This window comes from Ursus maritimus, unplaced genomic scaffold, assembly GCF_017311325.1.
Source record: "Ursus maritimus isolate PB19 unplaced genomic scaffold, ASM1731132v1 scaffold_9, whole genome shotgun sequence".
In the NCBI taxonomy this organism is placed as follows: domain Eukaryota; kingdom Metazoa; phylum Chordata; class Mammalia; order Carnivora; family Ursidae; genus Ursus; species Ursus maritimus.
The window spans coordinates 24,505,441-24,524,186 of NW_024427107.1; the positions used below are offsets into that span (position 1 = coordinate 24,505,441).

Below are 18,746 nucleotides of genomic sequence, written 5' to 3' on the forward strand. Positions count from 1 at the left end.
ATTGCTGGTGAGTATCTCACATAGTTTAATTTTAATTTGAAAATGTAATGATTAAAAAATAAGTATGGTATTTTTATTATAACAGCAAGCAGAAATGGAAGGAAAATAATTTATGATAAAACTATGCATTTGTATCATTAAAACTCCTAGTTGACTACACTGGGAGACAAAATGAGGATTGTTGAACATATTTATAATAAAACATTAGGAAAGAAGAGAATAAAGACAATCAGAAGAAATAGGAAACTGTTAGGACAAAATAATAACAAATCAGAGTAATTTGTATGTAATAAGAAAAAAGTGGAAATGACCATGATTGAAGTAAGTATATTGTGCCCAAAAAAATTACTGTTGAAGGGAAGAAATAAGGAAGTACTTGCAAATAACTGGACTTTATTTTTAAATGTCACATCAAACTAATTCCTGATGGCTTTTCATAAATAGAATAGAAAACATTGCTCCTATCTAAAACCACAGCATCTGTCAAGACAACCATTCCGTTCTATTGCTCAAAAGGAAGTAACCTAAAAACTGTCCTTCAATATTTGATAACGAAGTATCCCTCAGATTGGAACAAGGATAAAATAATGAAGATTTTATACCAAACTGATATCTCAAACCTCAAATCAGAGAAGACTTCAAAAGAATAAACAACATGTGAACGGTACAGCATAGGGAATATAGCCAATGGTATTGTAATAGGCTATGGTGACCAAGGGTAGCTGTACTTCGGGTGGGCAGAGCAGAACATAGAGACTTGTTCAATCGCTCTGTAATTTCTATATTGTTTGATTCTCTCTTTCTCTCTCCCCCTCCCTTCCTCTCTCCCCTTTTCTCTCTCTCTCTTTCCCCCTTTCTCTTTCTCTCTCTCTCCTTTTCTCCTTCTCTCTTCCTCTTAAGAAACAAGGCCACAAATAGTGGTAAATTCTTAGCCCAAACTTAAAAGGCAAATTAGCATGTAGAAATAGTAAATGTAGCTGATTGAAGAAATTGTTATTGTAGCACCTAGAAGGAGACACATGTTTTATTTACAAAAATACTTTGAGAGCCCACTTTGAATAAGAACATTCATGGCTGTGTAGTGTCCTGGCCAATGACAACACCAGACCAGGAACATCTTCCCCACCCCAAAGGAACCATGAAACTGAGTAATTCCCCAAACTCCAAATCCTAACGCATTTCAAGAATGGTCCTCTAGAGGGCACCAGCCTTCTCACTTTTTTTAGGTCAAGGTTGGGGAAAACAAAGACGACGTCACTGCTATTAGATGTACTATACATATTGGCTAACTGAACATAAAAAAAGAAGAAGAAGAAGGAGAAGGAGAAGGAGAAGGAGAAGGAGAAGGAGAAGGAGAAGAGGAGGAGGAGGAAGAAGAAGTTGTTCATTATTCTCCTGACAAGTCGGTTTGATCACCTTTATGGTCTTCTGCTATGTTGCAACCCTTTCACTTACTGCTCTCTCGATTCCTCTCCTATCACGCAGCACACGGCACTTCGAATCTGGTGCTTCTTTGCAAACTAAATCTCAGGGTTACAACTTTTCCTCCTCCAAAGGAGCGTCCCAGATATTTTCCTGAGTGAGTTTTCCCTCTTGATAACAAGTGGAAAGTAAAAAAAAAAAAAAAAAAAAAAAAATTCTCTCTCGTCTACTACATGTTTATTAGACTTTTTAGTCACTCGTAAAAAAATAAAACTACCCACCATTTACAGCCTTGATTCTCAAAAAAAAAAAAAGAAAAATTTACAAATTCCAAATCAATGATTTACAGACTGACTTTAGATACAATAATCCATTTATAAATGAATGACTCTCAGAAATAGAGAGTCAAACAAGACAGACAAAGAAAAGAATAACAAAAAGTTCATGCTCATCGTTTATTCCAAAGCTCCTGGTTTGCTTTCCTCTGGTTGTAATATGCTGTGTCACATTTATCCCCAGTCCCTAATCTGCCCTGCTGAGCAAGAGGCAAAATTAAATAAATAAAACCTCAGGGGAAAGTGAATGTTGGTAATACCGTCTTTTGGACCTCCTTATAAAGGAGAGAAAAGCATATTTTTGCTTCAGTGTTTTCCTCTCTCACCCACCCTGGCTGCAATATAGTGCTTACCAAACATCTCAGGTTTCAGTCTAAATTATAATTATATGCAAAAGTAATGGTCAGCAGCATACTTAAGTGTTTTGAGGATAAAAAATTTGCATTGCTTACCAAGGGCAAGAAAACCTAACTTTAGCCCTCAGAGATCCTATTTTAAAGCTACCCTCTAAGGTTTCAGTTTGGGGACTCTATTAATTAGTTGCAATTGATTTTATATAGTTTATAGTAACATTCATTTCTTTGAATGATTAAAACCACTGCAAACCATGTGCCACCCATTTAATATTTTGTGTTTAAGATATCTTGATTTACCAGAAGAGGGAGCAATCTATCTAGTCTCGACTTGATCTGTCTGCCTCTCTATAATTTGTATCAACATAGAACCTTTGAACGCTAGCTACAGTTTTATGTGAACCTGTTTCGGCACTTTAAATTTTAATCTGTATTTAAATGAGAGGTAAGAAAAGTTAGAGTTTCTAAATTGTATTAAGAAACTGCAATACATTTTGAGGAACAAATCATTTTTTTAATTACCTTCCTTTCCTGAAGAAATTAAATCAGCTATTGACACAATTAAGATGGAACCACAGAGAAAGAGAAAGCCAAAAGATAGTTTAATGACCTCGAGATAGTCATTGCTATTTATCTTTCTTCCATTGCATCGATGTCATTTTTACCATTTAACCATTAATAGATTTAGTGGTGTGAGATAATGCTTTTGATCTTTTACTTCTTGTTTTTATAATATCTTAATAAACATAACATGTGGAAATGGATTAATGGCCAATATGAAATCACTTTAGACTAACCACTTGAAGATTGGAGGAAAGGGATAATATCAGATATAAATTTTCATTTTTTTTACTTTTTATTACCAATTATAATATTCAACATATTGTCTTAGATGACCTTGTCCAAAAATGTGTCAAAACTTATTTTTTAATTTAACTGATGAAGAAAATATTTATTTCCTCCTGATTTGCCTCATGCCTAAACTGTTGTTCATGAATGATAAGATGCTTTTTTAAGATTGTTACATTTCTCTGTATATGTCCTTTAAATAACAAATCATCTGACTGCATTAACTATTAGAATTATGGAAAATATATGAAATATAGAATCATGAACAAATAGGTATAACATGAAATGCACCTATTTATTTATTTATTTATTTATTTATTAAAGCTTTTTAAAAAATTTATTTGACAGAGAGAGAGGCAGCGAGAGAGGGAACACAAGCAGGGGGAGAGGCAGAGGGAGAAGGAGAAGCAGGCTTCCTGCTGAGCAGGGAGCCCGATGCGGAGCTCGATCCCAGAATGCTGGGATCATGACCTGAGCCAAAGGCAGACACTTGACAACTGAGCCATCCAGGCCCCCCGCACCTGTTATATTTAAGCACAGAAATGATTTTTTTCAGAGGCTACATTGAGGGGAGGTAAATTTTGGTGACTATTATAGACATGCTATCAACCTGAGACCCGTGAGTCAGAAGAATTAATGTGCCCTTCAGAGCTGGTCACCCCGCTCCTCTGCCAAGAACCAAGAGCTTTGCCATATTCCTGAATCTGTTCTTCACTGTCTCTGCTAAGCAAAAAGGCCCTCCTCAACTCATTCGGTCTTGGGAGAGAGCCTTGGGAAGAGTGGATGCAATCCAAGGGTGTTACTGGAATTAGGGCTTCACAGGGCCAGGTTAGTGTGAGCATGGTTGTGGTTTGGTTTTAAGTTTTTTTTTTTTTCTTTTTTCTTTCTTTCTTTTTCTTTTCTCTTTTTTTCTTTTTTCTTAGTTGCCTTGTAAAGCTGTCCCCAGTTGAACCTCCAATTTCTTCTTCCTTGTAGCCTAGATGGAAAGGCAAAAGAGAGCTGCATTTCACATCGAGCCCTATTTTCCTTTTTGCCAAATGTGCTTTCTGGTTATAACAACATGTATGTTATGTCACTTGACAGTGGTAACCTAGTGGAGAGTGATTCTGTAAACCACCAAGGTTCCATATAGCACATGGAAGGAAACATTAATGGTGACCTAATAGGCAATTAAATTCACATATGTTACATTCATATCTCCTTTCAGTGCACAGTTTGGTAACACAGAGTTTTAATAGTGCCAGTCAGATCTTTCTAGCCCAAGTGTTGAAGCATCGACCTAATCCATTATCATAGAGTAATACAATTCTCTCCAAAGATAACAAAAGCCATTTCTGTCAGGCTAAGTTACTTTAAACATCAATGAAATGGCATTCTGATTTTAATTTCTTTAACAGTGGAAGAGCATGAGTTTTGGCAGGAAGGTGGTGTTCTTTTCTACAATTTCCACTGGAGAGGAGACTTGAATTTCTGGCCAGTTTTTAAAGGAGCATTGACAACTAAGATTATTATAATGCCAATAGGAACTAACAGGACAGGGAGGGATGCTCCTCCTCTCCCTAACTCTTTGTTCCAACTTCCTGACTTTATACCTCCTTGGTGTATCTTGGTGGGCAGAGGGCAAAACAAATAGAGGCAGATTAACAGAAGCTGATGGAGACCAAGCTTCAGGGTCCATCACCTGCATGAGCCTTTGCAGAATCTCAAGAAAGGCACTAGTAATGTGTTCGTATGGTATTACACTTTTGTAAAATTTGCAAAATATTGTATTTTGATGACAGCTTGTTAAGAACTCCCCCTCATCACACTTTTTCTCTTATGGGGTGATGTTGAAGTGTTCCCAGGGATTGTTGAGAAAATGGGAGTTGAGTGGGACAGTTATCCATCTAGTTTCAAATAGGCAGAATATATTCATGTGGTTCACAGTCTCTTCGAGATATGGTTATTAATACAAGCTGTCTGCATTAGAAATGACTTCTTTGATCAACCATGATGGAAGAAAGTCTAAATACCTTTTCTATTATCTCTTTATAAAATATTACAAAACATGAAATTAAGGTAACATTATGTATCGATTATACCTCAATGATAAGAAAAAGAAAACATTACAAGACTGTTGTCATATGAAAAGACTATGCAGACAAAGACTAAAAGATTATATATTATAGAAGTGTTCCATGTGGTAATTGGTAAGCATATTATGTTCCTCTTCTAATTTTGTGACATTAGTGTGGTTTGTTGGCCTTTTTAAACTTGCATTTTGCTGTGAATTCTAATTTATTTTCTCATTTTAAATAAATAGTCACTATTGAATTTTTGTTTCATAATTTTGCTTTCTTTTTCTTAAAGAGGGCCCCGAGATTTTTCTAAACTGATAAATTTGTCACAAAAGCTGAATTCAGGCTCTGACTCAAAGGACAAGTAGACTCCCGATTATACCTGATAAGTTATAGCTGCTTCCTGTCAGAACGTCGGCAGCTTCTACCATGCACCTGCTACACATACGTACTTTCACCCTGACCTTCATTGACTTCATGCACTTCCTAATTTTTCTGCCTTTTCTCCCATCATGAGTATTTAAGGAAGAAAGCAAACGAGTGTATGATATGCATATCCTCCCAGTCCTGCTTTTTCCTCTATTCCTGGGACTTTAATGGGATCCCAACAAGGTATTCTCAGTGTGCTTCTACTTCCTTTCCATTTGAACGACTTTTAGCAACAAACCCATATACATCCACCTGAGATCCTTTGCTCCTTTGTATGAGAGCTGCCAGTTCTAGTTGACTTCTAGATTCCTGCATGGATTAGTTAACATCGCAATCAACAAGCATTTATCGAATGGTTACTATGTGCAAGCACTGGGCTAGGCAACGGGAATTTGGGGGTTGCTGAGTCCTAAGCAGAAGAAATTGTTTCATTCTCTAAAGGAAAATGTCCCTTGCTTTGCTTTGATAAAGTGCATTATAGTTAGCATCACATTTGACAATCACAACTCTTTGCAGTAGGTGCTACTGGATCATCTTTTAGAGATGAGTAGCCTAAGTCTCAGAGAGCCTCCGAGAGTTTATGTGACTTTTCTGAGTTCATGCTGCTCATAAATGCAGAGCTTGGACTGCACCTCCGGGACTCCACAGCTTTCCCTCTGTGCTACAGATGCTACCCACTACCGTGTTCCCTGGCTCAGTGTTAATATAGCTGGTAGAATGCCTTGCTAGACATTGTGTGTGTGTGCATATCAAATCTGAATTCTAATTGTGACTTCCTGAAATGCTAACTTTGAGCAAGTCAATTAACATCTCCCAATTTCTGTTTCATTGCACATTAAGTGGAATAATAATTGTCTCTTTCAATTTAAAAGGTAACAGACAGATGCAGACATACATTTTTTGGAACTGTATTCCCTGATTATATTCCTCTATCATTCCTAAAGTCAACCTCTACTCTAAGCTGTTATATATCATTGCCATGCATGTCTTATACTTCTTTAAAGTTTTTATTTTAATTCCAGTTAGTTAACATGCAGTGTAATATTAGTTTCAGGTATATAACATAGTGAATCAACACTTCCATACATCACCCACTGCTCATCAGGACAAGTGTCCTCCTTAATCCCCATCACGTATTTAACCCATCCCCCTCACCTCCCTTCTGGTAACCATCAGTTTGCTCCCTATAATTAAGAGTCTGTTTCTTGATTTGTCTTCCTCTCTCTCTTATTTTTTCCCTTTGATTGTTTTGTTCCTTAAATTCCACATGTGAATGAAATCATATGGTATTTTTCTTTCTCTGACTTATTTCACTTAGCATAATACTCTCTAGCTCCATCCGCATTGTTGTAAATGGCAAGATTTCATTCTTTTTATGGCTAAATAGTATTTACATGTTTTATAATTTATCTGTATGTAAATTTGTGTTAGTAGTCGTATGTGCTTAGCAGGGACTCTGGTGTATAGTAAGTATAGTAAATATTATATTAGTATGGGTCCTTCTTTCTTTGCATCCTGGTCAAATATTGATATTGCCAACAGGATTACTTAGAATTGTATTTATTATTTTAATTTGAATTTCCCTCTTTAATAATTGGGTAATACATTTCATGAATTTGTTAGATATTCAATTTTCTTTTTCTATTTTTAGGTCGTTTTCTCTGATTGGATCATTTGTGATTTTCTTAATAATTTTTGAAGTTCTTTACTTGTTCTGATTACAAATTTATCAGTTATATAATCTACAATCATCTACTTTTAATCTGTGATTTGTCTTTTAACTCTTTTAATTGTCCTTTTATTATACGAAAGCCATTAATTTTTATTATAGTTAAATATGTCAAGTTTTCTTTTGGATATTGTGATATCTCTATCTTGTAAGAAACTCTTTCCTCACCTAGTATTAAAAAACTATTCCACCTATATTTATTCTACAAGTTTCAAACTCCCCCACAAATGTCTTTAATAATCACGGGGGATATTCTGAGCACCTGTGGGAGGTGAGGTGTCTGGTCCTGATAGTAGGCAAAAAGCCATCACTCTGTCAAGGTATGCCTGAGAACCTCATCTAATGCAGCTTTGAGGACTAATACTCAAATTTTCTACAAAGTAATGTAATAATAATTCCACTAGAAGCTCAACCAAGTAGAAGGTACATTGACTAGAGTTCTAAGAAATCAACTTCTAGACAGAATAAATACAAAGCTGATTGATTGGATTTTATTAGAAATGTATTGTTTAATTTAGAAAAGGTATACCTTGGCCACAAAAAAATTAAGGACTATAGAAAATGTTCATATACTGAGTCTTCCATTCTTTTGAATTTATTCAATTTTGTGGATTAAACTATGATTCTGTCAGACTTGAGTCCAGAAACAAAGGTTATTTCTTATGCTGGAAATCTAGAAATAGCTATGAACTAAAAAGAAGATAGTCTTAGTAAAGTTGGCAAGATAGGTGGAAATACCTCAGAATATGGAACCAATGTTTTTAGTCGCCCTTGGCAGACCATGATAGCCTTTGAGTTCATCATATTTAATTAAATGTACATAAAAGTGAAAGTGATATCTTGAACATTTTGTCTTTTGAGATAGTATCTCCAGTGGTTAAACTTGAAGACTAGATGATTTCACTATTTTCTCATAGTCATGAAAGATATGATTCTTATATCTGAGAACAGATCAAGTCAAACCAAATTTATTCCCAGAATAAAACCCTCTAAGGCAGTGAAGTTTTAATTTTTAAAAATTAACAATGCTTTGCAAGTAGGTGGGCACACTAAATGCATATGCATAAACAATGGTGAATGGTTATCTTTTTTTACTCGAGCTTACTTTTCAATAAACATGAATAAAGAGGGATGCCTGGGTGGCTCAGCTGGTTAAGCATTTGCCTTTGGCTCAGGTCATGATCCCAGGGTCCTGGGATCAAGTCCTGTGTTGGGCTTCCTGCTCAGCTGGGAGCCTGCTTCTCCCTCTCTCTGACCCTCCGCCCCCGCTTGTGCACCAGCTCTCTCTGATAAGTAGATAAAATCTTTTAAACAAAATGAATAAAGCAAATTCTTTATTACATGTCTTTTTATATATCATTATGCCTATAATAATTTGAAGTTATTCATTTTTATACCACACGAAGGTATTTACCATGTTATTATAAAACAGATGAGTAAGTAAAAACTCAAGTAATGAATAAAATACATTTCCAGAGGTTTATTGAAACCCTCTGTAGGTATTTTCAGGGTGTTGATTGCCAATGGAAAGCAACCAAAGTCATGTCGACTTATGAATCAGTAAGGCATAATTACTGAGTACTCATGAAATGCCAAAACAGAGCTACTTCTGTTTAAAGATATTATAATCTCCCTTAGATGGCCTTGCAGTAGTAAGGGATGCCAGCATTATGCCACAAACTAAAGATCAATAGCAAGGCATTATTTATCAAATTAAATACCTTTAAAAAGCAGAAATGATTCTTAAAAGCATGTTTAAATTATAAACACGTTAATATTAAAAGTAAAAGAGAATAACACAAAAATGAGTTGTCTTTTAAAAGAGATAGGGAAAGGGGAATAGCAGATAGAATAGTAAAAAGGGAAACAGTGAAAGAAAGAGTATATTGTGTAACTTGGAATTCTTTTTCTTTGTGTTTGCATTCTTTTAATTCTATTCCTATCCCTTGGTCTAACAAAGCAAGCCAAGGGCAGACTTTAAACAAATTCTGAAAAGCCAGAAGTGGAACAGGAAACCTGGTTTGATAAAGCGAAGGCAATTTGTTCAGCATGTGGGACAAGTGCTTCATCTTGTTAATAGAAGGTCTGTGAGCTGAATTGTTACTAACAGATAAGCTATTAATTTGAAGTAGAAATTGAATTTGTCTTATGGGATTTGCAGAAGTAATGGTTTTTCTCACATATTCCTTTCCAGATGTTCTTTTTATAACTACAGGCAATCTTAATTTTCAAATATTCCAAATGTATAATTAAAGTTTCACCTCAAATTTAAAGTATTAAATCTTGAGTAAACTTGGATAGACTGCTGCTTTGGCAAAACGAGAAACGTGTCTTGAATTCTTCTGATTCCTCCTTCAGTCGTCCTGTCTGCCATCTGGATAACAGCCATCCTTCACATCTCCAAACACACACACCTACCTCTTCCTGCCTGGCACCAGCATGACCCGACTTTTCAGAACATAACTTCCTTTATATAATATTGTTGAGGGCAGAGAGCCTTTGTACTTCATTTTCCCTTTTCCAATATCAAGAAATATGTTTTGCCTTGGATTTGAGCCTATATACTTCCTGTTGCTAATTTCTTTAGTCAATTGAATATACTTCTTTGCACCATTACACCCTTCTAAACTCAACAATCCTACTCAGGATTGAACCAGTCTCCCAAAGCTGTTTTTGTATAATGTAGAAAAATATGACATTTAAAAAAATGTAACACTATTGTTTCTTAAAATATAACATTATCCTGGGATTGACTAAAACAAAAACTTGCCTAACAGATTTTTAAATCAAGAAATTCTTTAGTGGAGTAATAGAGTTCCACTAAAGAGGAGCAATCTCAAATTCTCAAAAATTGTGGGGTTTCATGATATGACCTTTCACCCGCCATCTGCCTGTGACTCTTATCCATTAGATCACATCTATAGCACTACTTATACCTACTATGATTTTGTTAAGATACGTCAATCAGCATTTTGTCAACGCTCCGAAAATATTTTCATATATTAAAACTCACAAATGAGGGCATTTGGCCATGTGCAAGATTTAGAAACTTCAAAATCAAATGTTTGGCACAGATATTCTCTATTAGTGTGCTACCCCTTATCTCCTGTTCCCTATTACCAATTTTTGCATTTTCAGAAGATTCTTTACTTGTACCTGAAAAAGAAAGGAGGGTTCTGGGCAGGTGTGGTGACAGTAAGAGGGAGGTTTTGGTGAGTACATTGGTCTTGAGGAAAAGATTCATCATCATTCTGTGCAAGTCACTTAATCTTTCTGAACCTCAATAATATATATTTCACGCAGTTGTTATAATGTGGATACATTAACTACAGAAGTATTTACTCATCAGTCTTTTGCTGTGCAGCACACAACAAAACCCTAGGAGCTTTTAGAAATATTTACTTCTAGGGGCTCCTGGGTGGCTCAGTCGTTAAGCGTCTGCCTTCGGCTCAGGGCATGATCCCAGAGTCCTGGGATCGAGCTCTGCATTGGGCTCCTCCACTGGGAGCCTGCTTCTTCCTCTCCCACTCCCCCTGCTTGTGTTCCCTCTCTCGCTGGCTGTCTCTCTCTCTGTTAAATAAATAAATAAAATCTTAAAAAAAAAAAAGCTTACTTGTAAATAAATCTGATAAGTTGGCTCTGGTCTTGGCTGACCTCACTTGGACTAGGCTGGACTCCAAGGTTTAGGAACTAAAAATGCAACAGCTACCTGGGGATGCCCTTCTCAAGACAGAAGCCAGAAGATCCAAAATGGTAGGTAGAAATTACCAAGCCTCCAAAGGTTTTAGCTTCCACCTGTATTCTACTGAGCAAAGCAATATGGACAAGACCAAAGTCAATGGCAAGAGAAAGATTTGTAGGCAAATAATTCAATCTAACACCAGCTAAAATATGCTAGGTTTTGAATGAATGCTTTTAAAAAGATGAAAGATGTTTCCTTAAAAATGTCACATTTTATACCTAAAATTCACCTAAATTCTAGCAAGTACATATCAAATTTCATTTTGCTTATTTTGAGTTTATTGTGACTTTAGATCTCTAAGTATTTCTTTTAAATAAAAGAGTTTATATTTTAAAGATTCTAATATCTGGAACACCAGTGTAATGAACCCTTCCACTTAAAATATAGGTTTTTGAGGTCTAAAAAGCATGTTTTTACTATTAACACTGACTTTCCTTTAATGTTTTCAGATATACAAATTTTAGGGTATAGATAGAATACTTTTATATGAGGATATTTCTTGGAGTGATTTCTTGGAAGAATTAGGATTTGAGACAAAACGTTGAAAGAAAGGGGCAGAGATATCCACGCAACAATTGAGAACAATGCTATAATTTGGGGAAGAATTTGGGCAAAGGGCACAAAGGCAGTAATATTTAGTAGACAGTGAGAACCAAGAATGGGTACCCAAGTTAAGGGCACAGCATGAAGCCAGATAGGAGCAGAAGTAAAAGTCATTTTGTGTAAATGCAGTTACACAATATTGAGGTTATGAATGTTTCAGATTTGTTTTTGAAAGCTGTTCCTTTCAGCATATTTTTTATTTGCCCATGTGCTGTTTATTATTTATAAAGTTATTATTTGCCAAAGTCTTTAGTTTGTTGTTATTTAAGTTGTTTTAGATCAAAGCATTTGTAAAATCTATGTTAATTTTTGGGTTTATACTCAGGAGAATAGTCAGAAGTAACACATAGCAAATGAAAAGTTGCACATTTTCTTCCATATTTCCAGTGTTTCCCCCTACAATTATCTACTTAAAATTAAATTTTCTTCATTTCTCCCATTACCTAGCAAAATAATGTGTTTAACATTCAGATACTATAGATAGATAGATAGATATAGATAGATAGATAGATAGATGATAGATATACACGCGCACACTTTATGTATGTAATTTTTGTATTTTATAATCATATATATTTTTTAAATTGTGGAGAGTATATATTTGAAGAAAACACTAGACATTTCAATTGTTTCACTTTTGTTAAATGTGATTCTTTAAAATTACCGTTAAAAGTGGACAGCAGGGTTTTTGTTAATGATATTGGAGAACATTTTCATTCTCCTTATATTAGGACGAAAAACCTGCCTTTGACATTAGTTCTGTAGATTAAAGTGTGAATACTTTTCCTTTTATAATGCTTACCTTTCAACAGCCCTTCCTGGCAAACCTGAGATACAACCTCTAGCCCAAGCAGATACTGAAGCGCTTCTGTAGATCTAGAAAGAAAAGTAATTATTAAAAGATGAAGCCGCATCCCTTTGAATGAGTGTTTTTGTATTCTTTGTGTAACTACCTAGTAGTGCAATTGCTGGATCATAGGGTAGTTCTACAATGGCCAAATTATGGAAACAGCCCAAGTGTCTGTTGACTGATGAATGGATAAAGAAGATGTAGTATGTATATACAAGGAATATTACTCAGCCATAAAAAGAATGAAATCTTGTCATTGGCAATGATGTGGATGGAGCTAGAGGTATTATGCTAAGGGAAATAAGTCAGAGAAAGACAAATACCATATGATATCACTCAAATGTGGAATTTCAGAAACAAAACAAATGAGCAAAGAGAAAACAAAAGAGAGAGAAAGAGAGGTAGGCAACCAAGAAACAGACTCTAAACTATAGAGAACAAACTGATGGTTAACCACAGGGGAGGATGGTGGGTAGAGGGATGGGTGAAATAGGTGATGGGGATTAAGGAGTGCACTTGTTGTGATGAGCACCGGGTGTTGTATGGAAGTGTTGAATCATTATATTGTACACCTGAAACTAAAAGAACATTGTATGTTAATTACTGGAATTAAAATAAAAACTTAAAATACAGAGATGAAGCTGGAGCATGATTTCTTAGGCTAAATGCAAGTTTTGAGACACTTCTTTATTTTGAAATGTTTTTAGCATTACCTACTGTTCTGGATATTCTAATTTAAAGAAATTAAAATATAATATTTCAACCAGGCTGGACAGTGTTACATGAATGAACAGCTCTTTCAGCTTCACATCTCTGGCTCCTGCTGTAATTTACAATGTTTCATATGCTAACAGTACACCAGAGCCGGGTCTTCATATAAGCTGTAAAGAGACCTATGGAAATACAAGCAATCCATCAATAGGTGAAACATACATAGTAGGACATCAGTTAAGTAGTCTATCATTCTGAAATATAATTTTTAATAAATATTTGACCTTCTCATTACCTTAGTGAACATCATTTTCCTATGAATGTTTAGAAATGATATATTGGAAAAAATGCATGGCTTAAACATGCATTCTTTTTTTAAAAAGTTACACCATGATTGGTTTTCACTTTAAAATTAATCTGAATTGCCCATCTGCTTTGTAATTCATCTATGACATAAACATTTGTTTCAATGTTTTCCCTCAAAAAAAAAAAAAAAAGAGCTCCAAGTAAAAATCATCTCTAGTATAATGTGCTTTGTTTTGTGAATTCTGGTTCTCCTGCCAACAGGCCTATATAACCATGGATATGTGTGTACCATTCTGAGAAATACTGAATATTCCAAAATCCAAATTCATTTGTTAATTTAATATAAATTGTAAATAATACAAAGGTCACATAAACATGATCTCCCTTCCCTAGGAGCTCTTAGCATTGTTGGAGATAAGACAAGTACATCAATAGATACTATTTACACAATAGATATTGACAAGAGAGGGAAATGAAACAACAGAGATAATGGTTGGCTGGATCAGTTAAAATCTTTGTGGAGAAAAATGGTTAGAGAGTGGGTACTCAAAAAGAATAAATGGAGGAGACTTCAATCAGTGAAAACAGGATCAAGAAAGGCACAGAAGTATTTATGGAAATTATTGAAATTTTGGTTTTTTCAGATAATGTAGGACAGCACTAGTGGTAAAAGAAGATATCTTAAAAATGAATCACTGCATTTAGTGACTGTAGATGAGTCAAATTTCAAATGGATGACAAAATACGTTCTCCAAAAATCTAATAATAAGCTTAAAATAATTACTTTCCTAGACTTCAAGAAACAGGTTAAAGAGTTTTCAGGTTATGGCATCAATATGAATCTCAACATTCATGTTTTAAATAATCTGATCAAAGTATCATAGTGACTCTAGATTTCAAGAACAATGACATTTTTCTATCTTTTCATTCTGAAACTTGCACTTTTTCCAGAAAAATTCATAGTTTTATAGCGATGACTACAAGAAATGCAGATTTCAACATAATCATTACAATCTTTCTTTAAAAATTCAGTTATTCCTTTGACATAGCATAACACAAAAATCCATTCTGGGTGGATGAAAGCCCTGATTGTAAAGTGTAAAATAATAGAAGCAGAAGATAACATAGGAGAAGTTTCTTCATGACTTTGGGATAGGCAAAAATTTTTTCTTCAACAGGTCACACACATCATTTACCAAAAGAAGAAGATTGATAAAATGAACTTCACTAAAATTAGGACATTATGTTCATCAAGAGACATGAGTACTTTGATTAAATCCCATTGAGTTTATAAAATAGCATATATAAAGCCTCTAGTTTAGTTCTTAATAATAATATTTAACTCTTCTTGAGTACTTTCTGTTACTGTTTTAAGTGCTCCCATGCATTAACTCTCTCTCGCCCTTTTTTAAAAATTCACCTATTTATTTTAGAGAGAGAGAGAGAGCGAGAGCATGGTGGGGAGGGGCAGAGGGAGAGGGAGAGAGAGTCTCAAGTGGACTCTGCACTGAGTGTGGAGCCCAATGCCGGCTGGATCCCATGACCCCAAGATCATGACCCCAGCCAAAACCAAGAGTCTGATGCTTAACCAACTGCGCCACCCATGTGCCCCCATTAATTCATCTTACTACACAAGTGACAAAGTTTAAGATAGCTACTGTTATTATTTCCTTTTAAAGAGAATAGATCATGGGCTCATAGTGGCCAAGTAGCATAATCAAGGTCCCACAACTAGTAACAGGTCATGGAGCTAACTCTAGCATTTTGATTTAAAATTCCATGCTTTAAAACATCGCGCTACACTAATTCCACCTCTTAAAACAAGACAGGAATCCTGTTCTTACATTCCCTAGTGGAGGATGGTTTTATCAATGATGTGCTACCAGAACAGCCAGGGCCTTGACTTGAGATTCAGGTTTGAGGGTCATGAAACCATACAGTGGATGGGGAATATATACTGGGGAATATATACAGATAAATATATACAAGCATACCTCATTTTATTGTGCTTTGTTTTATTGCACTTTACAGATATTGTGTTTTTTACAAATTTAAGTTTTGTGGCAATTGTGTGACAAGCAAGGCTATCAGGCCATTTTTCCAAAAGCATTTGTTCACTTCGGTGATTCTCAAAGTATTTCAAACTTCTTCACTGTTACTGTGTTTGTTACGATAATGTGTGATCAGTGATCTTTGATGTTACTACTGTAATTCTTTTAGGATGCTATGAACCACGCCCAGATAAGACTGTGAACTTAAGAAATGTTGTGTATGCTCTGACTGCTCCATTGACTGGACGTTGTTTGGTCTCTTTCTCTTTCATTGGGCCTCCCTATTTCCTGAGACACAATAATGTTCAAATTAAGCTAATTAGCAACCCTATAATGGCTTCTAAGTGTTCAAGTGAAAGAAGAATCACCACGTCTCACTTTATTTTATTTTTTTTAAAAGATTTTATTTATTTATTTGACAGAGACAGCCAGAGAGAGAGGGAACACAAGCAGGGGGAGTGGGAGAGGAAGAAGCAGGGTCCCAGCGGAGAAGCCTGATGTGCAGCTCGATCCCAGAACGCCGGGATCACGCCCTGAGCTGAAGGCAGACGCTTAAGGACTGCGCCACCCAGGCGCCCCGCATCTCTCACTTTAAATAAAAAAACCAGAAATGATGAAGCTTAGTGAGGAAGGTATGTTGAAAACAGAGACAGATCAAAAGCTTGCCTCTTGCACCAGTTAGCCAAGTTGTGAATACAAAAGAAGAGGTCTTGAAGGAAATGAAAAGTGCTACTTCAGTGAACACACGAATGATAAGACAGCAGAACAGCCTTTGTTGCCGGTATGTAGAATGTTTTAATGTTCTGAATAGGGGGGCAGATAAGCCACACCACTCTGCTGAAGCTTAAGCCTCGTCCAGAACAAGGCCCTGACTCTCTTAAATTCTGAAGGCTGAGAGAGGTGTGGAAGCTGCAGGAAAAAAAATTGAAGCTAGAAAAGATTGGTGTAAGGGTTTTACGGAAGAAGTCATCTCCATAACATCAAAGTGCAAGGTGGAGCAGCAGGTGCTGATGTAGAAGCTGCAGCAAGTTCTCCAGAGGATCCAGCTCAGATCATTAGTGAGGGTGGCTGCACTAAACAACAGATTTTCAATGAAGACAAACAGCCTTCTCTTAGCAAAAAGATGCCATCTAGGACTTTCATAGCTAGAGAGGAGAAGTCAATGCCTGGCTTCAAACTTTCAAAGCACAGGCTCACTTTCTAGTTAACTAGAAATTGCTAATGCAATTGATGACTTTAAGTCAAAGCCTCTGCTCATTTTCCATTCTGAAAATCCTAGGGCTCTTAAGAACGATGCTAAATCTAGTCTGCTTGTGCTCTATAAATGAAACAACGCCTGTACGATAGCACATCTGTTTACAACATGGTTCACTGAATATTTTTAGCCCACTGTTATGACCAATCCTAAGAAGAAAAGATTCCTCACAAAATACTATTGCTCATTGACAAGCATCTGGCCACCCGAGAACTCTGGTGGAGATGTACGATGAGATTAATATTGTTTTCATGCCTGCTAACACAACATTCATTTTGCAGTGTAGGGATCAAAGAGTGATTTTGACTTTCAAATCTTATTATTTTAAAAAATACATTTCATAAGGTTATAGCTACCATAGATAATGATTTCTTTGCTGGATTTGGGCAAAATAAATTGAAAATCTCTGGAAAGGTTTCACTATTCTAGATGCTATTAAGAACACGTGTGATTCATGGAAAAAGGTCAAAATACCAACATCAATAGGAGTTTTGAAGAAGTTGATTCCAATCCTCCTGGATGACTTTGAGGGGTTCAGAACTTCATTGGAGGAAGTCATTGCAGATGTGGTGGAAACAGCAACAGAACTTGAATTAGAAGTGGAGCCTGAAGATGTGATTGGATTGCTGCAACATCATGATAAAACTGGAATGGATCAGGAGTTGCTTCTCATAGATGAGCAAAGAAAATGGTTTCTTGAGATGGAATCTACTCCTGGTGAAGATGCTATAAAGATTATTTTTTTAATGACAGTAAAGGATTTAGAATATCACATAAACTTAGTAGATAAAGCAGGAGCAGGGTTTGAGAAGCTTGACTCCAATTTTGAAAGAAGATCTACTGTGGGTAAAATGCTCTCAAATAGCACCACATGCTACAGAGAAATCACTCATGAAAGAGTCAATCAATGTGTCAAACTTCATTGTTGTTTTAAGAAATTGCCACAGCCAACCCAACCTTCAATAACCACCCCGTTGATGGGTCAGCAGCCATCAACACTGAGGTAAGTCCCTCCACCAGCAAAAAGATTATGACTCACTGAAAGTGCAGATGATTGTTAGCATTTTTCAGAAATATTTTAAAATTAAGTTACATACATTGTTTTTTAGACATAATGCAATTGCACAATTAATAGACTATAGTGTAGTATAAACATAGTTTTTATATGCACTGGGAAACAAAAAAATTCATCTGACTTGCTTTATTAAGATACTTGTTTTATTGCAATGATCTGGAAACGAAACCACAATATCTCTGAGGTATGCCTGTACCTACTTCTGCAAGGGCAGGGATAGGAAAACACATAAGAATATATTTAAAGATAGCACCTAAGCATACACATTAGCAGAAAATGATAGCAGCATGGACCAAATGACATTGCCAGAGGAAGGTATCTTCTTTGTGGAATATGTCTGTTAGAGTACTTTGAGCTGCAAGTAACTGAATACCCAAGTCAAAATGGCCTAAACAAGGCATCCGTTATCTCTTGTAGGCAGGTGTTCAGTGACTGGTCAAGGGCAAAGAGACTCAGACACTATTTGTCCATGCATTCAGCCAAGCTGATAGGTCTCTGCTCTCAGGCTTGCCCTTCTTACTTGCACAATAACACCTGTATCTTTAAATTTCACAAACTTATCAACACCTGCAGGGACATTTTCTCCTTTTGTATCTCTTTTTATTACAAAAGAAAACCTTGCCAACCCTTCTCCTCATATCTAAGAAGATTTCTTCCATCCTTTCAGTAGCCAGGGTTGCATGACATGTCCATGCGAAATCAGTCGCTGCCAGAAGGGATAAATTGTGATGATTGGCTTTAAATAATCAACATTCACCTCCTAAGGATGCCAGCTGGATAGGGTGTGAGAGGGTGACCACCCTCAGTAAACTGGAGGCTTGGAAGAAAGGAGTGGAAGGCTGGTTGTTGGTTAGGCAATCAACAGCATTTGCCACAAGAAAGTAGTCATGCTAAAAACAACCCTGGCTTTATAAGTAACATCCTTAGCCACAAACCAAAGTACCCTTTTTACATGAATTCAGTGTGGAGAAGACGTTCG

At 36.0% G+C, this 18,746-nt stretch overlaps 1 pseudogene; it reads left to right on the forward strand.

Moving 5' to 3' along the window:
• Positions 1-15,770: 15,770 nt before the first annotated feature.
• On the forward strand, positions 15,771-17,753 carry LOC121101656 (annotated as a pseudogene).
• Positions 17,754-18,746: the final 993 nt, after the last annotated feature.